Source organism: Pseudoliparis swirei, chromosome 1, assembly GCF_029220125.1.
Source record: "Pseudoliparis swirei isolate HS2019 ecotype Mariana Trench chromosome 1, NWPU_hadal_v1, whole genome shotgun sequence".
Lineage (NCBI taxonomy): Eukaryota > Metazoa > Chordata > Actinopteri > Perciformes > Liparidae > Pseudoliparis > Pseudoliparis swirei.
Window position 1 is genome coordinate 20,248,744 of NC_079388.1, and position 9,911 is coordinate 20,258,654.

The window sequence follows — 9,911 nt, forward strand, 5'->3', positions numbered from 1 at the left end:
CATGACATCATCATGACACCATGACATCAACAGCATCATAACATGACATCATCTTTGACATCAAAAATGACATCATAAATACACATCATGACACCATCATAAAAGGGCATAAAATGACACCCGGACATAACATCATCAACATGACATCATCAGCGACAATCATGACATCAACATGACAGCACCCAGACGCTAACAGCATCATACGACAGCATCATGAAAAAAAACAACCATCGACACAACATGACATCATAAACGCTTTGACAACGCATCATGCCGAAAATAAACAAAAACGACAGCATCATGACAGAAACCGGGCATAAACACGACAGCATCATGACAAAACATGACATAAACATGACAGCTCAGACATCAAACGCAGACAGCATAAAATGACATCATCGACATCAACATGACACATAAACAGCATCATGACAAAACATGACATAAACATGACAAAACCAGACAGCATCATGACACATAAGGGACAGCATCATGACATAACAGCATCTTGACATCAAAAACACATCCAAAGCATCATACAACATGACAGAAACATGACGGGCATCATGACACCATCATGACATCAAAGACACATCTGACATCAACATGACATCGCGACATCAACATGACATCACATTGCACAGCAAAATGACACCCGACAGCACCCGGACCCCCCTTTATGACATCATAACCCGTTTTGGCCCTTTTGACATCATAACGACAGCATCACGCCATTATGCATAAACGACACATCATGACGCATCATGCACATCAAACATGACATTATAACGACAGCATCATGACATCATTATGACAGCTTAAATGACTCATCATGACATCAACAGCATCATAACGAAGCACCCGGACATCATTATGACATCAACGCCACCCATCATACATCTTTGGGGGGTCATCGCGGCATCATCATTACGGCGTAACCCGTTTAATTCAAACGTCTCTACCTTCAGGCTAAGTACGATGACATCAAGAAGGTGATCAAAGCCGCGGCTGACGGGCCCATGAAGGGCATTCTGGGATACACAGAGGACCAGGTATAGCAGAGAGGGTGCAGCGCCCCTACGAGCCACCAGGTGGCAGCACGGCGTCTCCCTGGAACCAGAGCTTATGAAGCCTCTTCCAGCTGAACTCATGCTGCATTACTACCTCAGACACACCTGCACAGGTGTTAGGACTCTCAGCATGAGGAGGTCAACGTGTGTCTCTTCCTCCCAGGTCGTGTCCACGGACTTCAACGGAGACACTCGCTCCTCCATCTTGCCCGCCGGCCCCCGGGGGCATCGCCCTAAAGACCCGTGAAGCTGGTGTCATGGTGAGTGGACAGGACGTCCTGGTGGGCGTGTCCGGCTGCTCAGAGACACGCGTGTGTCCTGGTGGGCGTGTCCGGCTGCTCAGAGACACGCGTGTGTCCTCTGGGAACCGAGACGACACGTCTTCATCACACACAGCACATGGAGGGAAATACGGGATCAAATATACTTCATCTGACTCAAACGGATCGATGAGAAATGGATGGAAGTGAATTTCCAATTATCAACTGAGTGGAGAAAACATTCATGAGTTTATAATTTAAAGAGCGCCTGGAAACGACGTCTTAGTTACATTAAAGTTAATTAAATCTACATTTCCTGCACACTTTAGTTTAAAGCATGTATTGAAACTCCTTAAATATATATATATGTATTTTAAAGGCTTTAACATGTCTTATATATAAATATATATATTATATATATATGTATTTACATGTATATAAGAATATATATATTTTTTTTTCTTTTAAAGGTTTTAAAAAGTGTTATATATATATATTTTAAAAGGCTTTAAAATGATTTAGATATAAATATATACATATATAATATATATTAATATATATATATATATATATATTTATTTTGTATATATTTTTTAAAATTTTTAAAATGTTTTATATATATATAAATATGTATGTATATATATAAATTTACACATATATATATCTTTAAATATATATAAATACATCCATATATAATAATATTTATGGATATTCATTTATATATATATGTATGTATATATATAAATATACACACATATATATTTAAATATATATAAATACATACATATATAATAATATTTATGGATATTTATTTATATATCCATATATAAACATTTTTCCCGTTCATAAATATCACGTTTATTCTCCTCAGGTACGACAACGAGTTTGCCTACAGCCACAGAGTGTGCGACCTCGTCCTGCACATGAGCTCCAAGGAGTGAAGTCCTCCCCCCGACCCATGACCCCCCGTCCCATGACCCCCCATCCCCGTCCCGACCTTCACCTGTAACTGGACGCCGCCGCCCTGTCCTCCACGACGTCCGTCCAATCCCAGAGAGATTAGAAAACCTTTTTTATATACACTGAACTTTATTGAAGTGACCTGTTGAGCGTGAGAATAAAGTCCTGAGTGGAGCACCGCCGTGTCGTTTGTTTGACTGGAACGATCTACAGGTTCATATCAATGTCTCCACGACGGCAGAGCTCACTTTAATGTCAGGGTCCATACGGTCATGGAAAACCTGGAAAAGTCATGGAATTTTTAAATGGTCATTTACAGGCCTGGAAAAGTCATGGAAAAAACTTAAATCATAAAAGTTTGGGAAAAGTCATGGAAATGTGTTATAATCACATGTTCATTTACGCCGAGTATGAAGTAATTAAAAAAATATAAGCCGGCGTACGCTCTCGATACGCAACACTTTCTACATTTTTCATGTTTATACAGAGATTTCAGTTTAATCACAGACATCTGGTTTAAAGTCCTGGAAATCCACTGGTCTAAATATGTAAGAACCCTGTAATATTAATACAACATTTTAGATCGAAAGGTAAGAAGTTAAAGTTTATTTTAACACCATTACATCATCAGAGAACCCCGTATATGATTATTACTATCAATATTTTAAGTATATTTCTATTGTCCGGCACAGGAACTCCCGTGAGGAGCACGTCTTGTGTTTTAAGGTTGTAAACCCTCCAGTCACGTGGTTGATCCAGGACGCGTTGTAAATATTGCGGTGCGCCTCTCCTCCGGTGCTTACGGTAGCCCGAGCGCGCTCCTCTACTACAGTCACTCCGGTCCCTGAACGCCGCAGTCAGTCAGTCAGCCGCCGGCGTGGACACCTCACCGCCCGGTGCCGAGTCCCGGTGTTCCTCCTCTGACTGCAGGTACGGAGCTCATATATGTTTATAGATTTATATAAAGATATATTTATATATTTATACGTATGATTCTTTTTTTTCTATTACAGCTGCAAAAATATCTCGCAAACGCTTCATTCTAAGGCTTAGAATAAACGTTTCGTTATAGTGCGCGCGCACGTTGGCGTATAAAAAGTAAACTCATCTCTTTTTTGGTGCAGCCCCCCCCCCCCCTCGCGGTGCGTTCATGGTCTTAGCGGCACAGTGTCGTCGTTGCTCGTGATCCTCCATCCTCGTTATTGTCGCTGCGGTTTTGGGGCCGAGAAGAAGCTTCTTCTTTCTAACCCGCGTCACCGGACGAGCCCGCAGCCCCCCCTCCCAAAAAAACACGTTCGGGGTCTCGGAGCGGGGGGGGGGCTCAGACACGCCAGGGGGTCCTGACAGGAGTCTGGCTTGATGCCGGATTTCGAGCACTTCAGATTCTCCTATTCGAGCATGAATCCGGCCCTGGGGGACAGCGGCGTCCTGGCCCCCCCGCCGCCGCCGCAGCAGCAGTACCCCCACCCCCCCCACCAGATGATGAACGACTACGCCATCCTGGACCCGGGCTACTTCCTGGGGGACCACGGGGGGTTCGGCCCGGACGGGCTGTCCGGGCCGGACCTGGGCTCCTTCCCGCCCTCGGGCCTCGCCTACCTGCACCTGCAGGGGCCCCCTCCGCCCCCCGGGGCCGCGGAGCTGCGCAACGACCTGGGCTCCAACATCAGCGTCCTGAAGACCCTGAACCTGCGCTTCCGCTGCTTCCTGGCCAAGGTGCACGAGCTGGAGCGCAGGAACAAGGTTCTGGAGAAGCAGCTGCAGCAGGCGCTGGAGGGCGGGGGCGGGGCCCAGAGGCCCCCGACCAAGGAGATGGGGGTCCAGACCGGGTTCATCGGGCCCATCCCGGCCAGACCGGGTCTCATCCCCACAACGCCAACAAGGGACCTCCCTTTCCCGGCGGCCTCCTCTCCCCGACCCTGAACGCCCCTCCTCTGTGTGACAACAAGCCCCTGGGGGCCGGCCTCCACCCGGGGGCCAAGGACTCCAACTGCAACCTCACCACGCCCGGGTTCCCCAGCAGTCCGGCCCTGAGCCCCAGCGACCCGTCCAGAACCATCGCCAACGGCAACGGAACCGGGCCCCCTCCCCCCCAGCCGCGGTTCCTCCCCGGCGCTATCTGGTCCTTCAACCCCACGCGCCGGTTCGGGAGGGAGTCGTGCGCCCCGGGTCCCCCCGGGGGCCCCTGGGCGCAGCCGGACGGCGTCGGGGTCCAGGTGGACACCATCACCCCAGAGATCCGGGCCCTCAACAACGTGCTGGCCAAAGTGAAGAGAGAGAGGGACGAGTACAAGACCAGGTGAGCCCTGTTGATGGTCCACTGAAATATCACTAAAATCATATATATTTATTTATATATATATATATATATATTTATTATTTATATTAATATATATACTTATATTATTTTAAATATAGAATATATATATATATATTTTTATTTTTATATTTTCTATATAATATAAATATCACAATGCGGCAAAAATCACATAAACTATACAATTAACTGTATTTATTATTATTAAACCATATGTATATTATTTTATATATATATATATATCACAATATGGCATAAATCAAATGAAAAACTTTTTTTATTTGCCTTATAAATTAAACAAATAACTTTTCTTGAAATAATTAATAAAAAATAATAATTTTGTAAATCAATAACACCTAAAGAACATATACCCTGTATATGTGTATATATATATATATATATATATATATATATACATATACATAGGGTGGAGCGGGTCAGGTTTAAGGGTGGAGCAGGTCAGGTTGGAGGAGCAGGAGGCTCATGGGTATTGTAGAATCTGAAGCCGTTCCACTGAATTGCCCTCTGGGCTGCAGCCGTCCATAGAGGTCGTGACCTCTCCGTCTTTCATTGTAGCTCCACCTGTCTGTCTGTCCCCCCCCCCCACCACCTCCACCTGTCTGTCTGTCTGCCCCCCCCTCTTGTCCTGGTACCTGCAATGCAGCACTGGCCTGTGACAGCCAGTGATGTCACCTCTCTTTTTTTTTTTTTTTTTTTTTTTTTTTTTTTTTTTTTTTTTTTTTTTTTTTTTTTTTTTCTTTTTTTTTTTTTTCCCCTTCCCCCCCCTTTCCCCCCCCTTCCCCCTTTTTCAGGTTTTCGGCGGATTTTTTTTTAATTTTTGAAACTTTAATTTGGGGCGCCTTTGCCTTCCCAAAGGAATCGTTTATTATTTTCCGTGATGGCTTTGGTTCAGGGCCGGTTTTTCCTAGGGGGCTAGGGGGCCCCCTAAAATTTAGTAAAAAATTTAAAAAAAAACACCTGTAAAAACTTATATGAAATCTTTTAGTTTCCCGTTTTTGGGCCCAAAGGGGGGAAACCTCGGTTTCAACAACCCTTTAAAGAAGTGAAAAAAAAATTTTAACCCCAACTATTAACAGAGAAGCCCCCCCCTTTGGGGGCCGAACTTGGTCGGCAAAAGCAAACACAGGTTTTTCGGCAAACCCCCTTTTTGGGGGTAAACAGTTTTGGGGCAACAAAACCCGGCCAATGAAGTTTTAACAGGAGGGAACCCCAACGAGCCTCCCCACCCAGAAGCTAACGAGCAAACAGCAGGAAGCAAACCCATGAAGCTAAGGGAGTTTTAAAGCTAAAGCTAAGGAGAAAAGCTGTTTTTTTCCCTGTCGGGAAAAGGGCCCAAAACTCTCAAACACCAAAGGAAGAAATTTGGAAACAGAATTTCCCTCAGAAAGGATGGGGGCTAATTAAACAGCATAAATGATTTTAACCCAGAAAAGAAAAGGAAAATTTTAAGAGAAAAGCAAAACCAAACGGGAAAAGGCTCTGTCCCCATGGGTCCTGAACCCCCGGGCCCCCATGGTCCTGAAGCCCCGGCCCCCAGGGTTTTTAAACCCTGTCTGAGCCCTCTAAACAAAAGGGGTTTTTAAAAGTTTTGTTGGGGAGGTGTTACAGCTGTGTTTCCAAAGTTTGGGTTTAAAACACTCACAAACCTCTTTCCCCTTTGTTCTAAAAACCCCGCCCCCAAAAGTTCAACCCCCGCCCTTTTTTGTGTCTGGTTGTGTGTGTTTGTTGTTGGGTGTTGGCCGTGTTTTCCCTTGTTTGTGTTTTTTTTTTTTTCTTTGTTTGGTGTGTTCTTGTGTCTGTGTGTGTGTGTGTTGTGTGTGTTGTGTGTGTGTTTTGTGTGTCTGTGTTGTGTTGTGTTGTGGTGTGTGTGTTGTGTGTGTGTTGTGTCTGTGTGTGTGTGTGTGTGTCTGTGTGTGTGTGTTTTTGTGTGTGTTTTTGTGTTTGTTTTTGTGTGTGTGGGTGTGTGTCTGTGTGTGTGTGTGTTGTGTGTGTGTTTTTGTGTGTGTCTGTGTGTGTGTGTGTGTTGGGGTTTTGTGTGTGTCTGTGTGTGTGTGTTGTTGGTGTGTTTTGTGTTGTGTGTGTGTGTGTGTGTGAGTGTGTGTCTGCGTGTGTGTGTGTGTGTTTTGTGTGTGTGTGTGTGTTTTGTGTGTGTGTGTTGGGGTGTGGGTGTGGGTTGTTGTTGGGTGGTGTGTTTTTTTTTTTTGTCTTTTTGGGGGGGATTTTAAAGATTAAAAACCTTTTTATGTTTTATAAAAAAAAATTTCAAAAACTGTAAGTATTTTTTATAAAATGGGTATTTCTTTTAAAATACTTTATTATAGTACTTTACTAAGTACTTTTTTATAGTACTTTTTTATTTATAATACTTTATTATAGTACTTTACTGAGTACTTTTTATAGTATTTTACTGTAGTACTTTTTATAGTACTTTTTATAGTACTTTATTATAGTACACTAAGTATTTCATGATAGTATTACGTATCCCTTTAAATAAGGGGGATTTAATTATAAAAATTTTAAATGTTCCTTTCTTCTTTTTTCTTTCTTTTTTTCTTTTTTTTTTCTTTTTTGTTTTTTCTTTTTTTCTTGTTCCTTCTTCTTTTCCTTTTTTTTGGTGGGGGGGTTCAGGGGGTGGGGTTTGGTGGGGGTTATGTTTATTTTTTTTCTTTTTTCTTTTTTTTCTTCTTTTGTTTTGTTTGTTCTTTTTTGTTTTTTTTGTTTTGTTCTTTTTTATTTTTTTGTTGTGTGTGTTTTCATGTGTGGGTGTGTGTTTGTGTTCATGTTTTGTTTCATGTGTGTGTGTGTGTGTGTGTTTGGGTGTGTGTGTGTTGTGTTTTCATGTGTGTTTTTGTGTGTGTGTGTGCAGTGGCGGAGGAGGGCGGGTGCCAGGAGAGTTGCCCCTGGGGGCTAAGCAGCTGTCCGATGAGCCTGTTTTAAAAGGGCCCCTCGTGAGCAGCGTGAGTCTCCGTCAGCATGACTCGTCAGAACCTCAGGAATGTGCTGACTCGTGGTTCCTCCTCAGTACTCGGGGGGGCCGGAGGAGGAGAACCCTCCCTCGCTCCACCAGAACCTGTCGGCCCTGGACTCTCAGATCCAGGAGAAGGCCATGAAGGTGGACATGGACATCTGCCGCCGCATCGACATCACGGCTCGCCTGTGTGACGTCGCCCAGCAGAGGAGCTGCGAGGACACGATCCACATGTTCCAGGTCGGCCACGCCCCCTTTCCCTCCCCGACCAATCGGACGCCTTCGGGTTTTTTTTTCTTTGTGTTTTCTTCAGTAAACGTGCATGTCCCTCTTTTCCAGCACGTGGCCACGCCCCCTTCCACGCTGGACGCCAGGAGGCGGAGCGGGCAGTCGGACGAGGGGGGCGGGGCCAAGGACGAGGAGTCGTGCAGCACGTCGGCCAATCAGATCAACGAGCAGATGCAGAGGATGCTTTTGTGTGGGGTTTGAAGGCGTGACACCCTGAAAACAGGGGGAAATTTTTTGCTGGGGGGGTTTTGGTCCTTGGGGTGCACAGGGGGTGCCCAAACCCCCCAAACCCCCTCAAGGGGGGGGCCCCAGGCCCCAACCCCAAAACAACCCGGGGGCCCCCCCAAAAAACCCCCCCCCAAAACGGGCCCGGGCCCCCCCCAACCCCCAACCCGCCCCCCAAGGCCCCCCCAGGTTTTCCCCCGGGGCCCCCTTTTTGTTTTTTTTCAAATTTAATTTATATAATTACAATTTGGCCAAAACAAGGAATTTTGCTTAAACTTTCCCATACCCTTTTAAATTTGAAACACAAGGGGAAATTGAAAACACACACACAAAAAACAAACAAAAAACAAAAAAAAAATCTATATTTAAAACAAAAACAAAAAAATAAAAAACAACACACACAAACACACCAAAACACAACATATTCCCCAAAAACAAAACACAACACACATACATTAAAAACACACAAACAAAACAAAACACACACATACATACATACACACACATACATACATACATAAACACACACACACAATCTTAGTGTTAGCTAAATGCATTGATTCATTTTCCTCATGCAGGTTTTGATTTTTCCGGTTTCAAAGGGGTTGCTTATTGTGTCCCGGCCCCGGGGGCAGGCAGAAAAAAAGGACGATCGGGAGGGATCAGGAAAAGGGGGTTTTTTTTAAAACCCAAAAGTCCCGGAACCACGAAATCACAGGTTCCCAAAAAGGCCCCATCGCCTACACCCAAAAGGGGCCCCCGGGCCCCCCCACCCCATGGTTGGGGTCATTAACCCTGGGCCCAGGGAGGTTTCCCCAACCCCTGGGTAATGTTTTTTCCCCCCTAAACCTAAAAAGGGAAAGAAAATCCTTATTACCCCCCTTGGATCGGGGAAAAGGCCCCGGTGTATTTCCCATGGCCCCCTCCCGGCAATGAGGAAAAGGTCCCCCCAAACCCATGGGGGTTTAACCCATGAAGCCCCAAAAATCCCCATTTTTCCCCCATTAAAATTCCCCTGAAAAATCAAAAGGTTTAAATTTTACCCTTTTTCCCCGAGCCCCTCCCCAAAAGGCCCCAACCCCCCTTAAACCCCGATTAGGTTTTTTAAGACCTTTTTTCCTCAAACCCAAGAGCCTTCCCCTTCCCCTGGCCTCCCCAAACCCAGAAAACCTCTTCCCCCCATTTTCCCAGAGCCTCCTTTTCCCGGCCCCTCCCAACCCCGAGCCTTTCCCCCCATTACCCCGAAGGGCCTTCATTCCCAAAGTCCGGCCCCAAAAAACCCGGCGGCCCAAGAAGGCAAAGCGCCCCCGCAGGGCAAGGTGGGGCTCCGGGAAAAGAACCACGGGCCGAGGAGGGGTGCCCCCCCAAAAACTCATGAACAAGGGGGCAAAAGCCCAACCACCAATAAACAAAACACAATCACCAACAAATACAACCCAAAAATCAACACAAAACACAACAACCAACACAGACACATTAAAAGAAAACAACACAAAACACAAACCCCCAAGGGGGAAATAAACAAACCCCAACTAAACTCAAATAATACAATTTAAACAATTATACCCTAAACAAAAATTTTTCAAAATATTAAAAAATTTTTAAAATTATCCATCAACACAAAAAATCTCAATATTTAAAAAATTAATAAAAATTCAATTACACAATAAAAAAACAAACCCTTTAATTTTAATATTATAAAATTTAAAAATTATTAATACCCAGTTTAATTTAAAATATTTATACATGGGTTACACAAACCCAAAAAAAAATAAAAATTTCTTACTATTTAACATTATATT

General features: G+C 44.5%; 2 pseudogenes; both read left to right on the plus strand.

Annotated features, from left to right (window-relative positions):
* Positions 1–947: 947 nt before the first annotated feature.
* LOC130203944 (glyceraldehyde-3-phosphate dehydrogenase-like) lies at positions 948–2,469 on the plus strand (annotated as a pseudogene).
* A 1,180-nt stretch (positions 2,470–3,649) lies between these two features.
* The window catches only part of LOC130198357 (non-homologous end joining factor IFFO1-like), an 11,238-nt pseudogene continuing 4,976 nt past the window's right edge, over positions 3,650–9,911 (plus strand).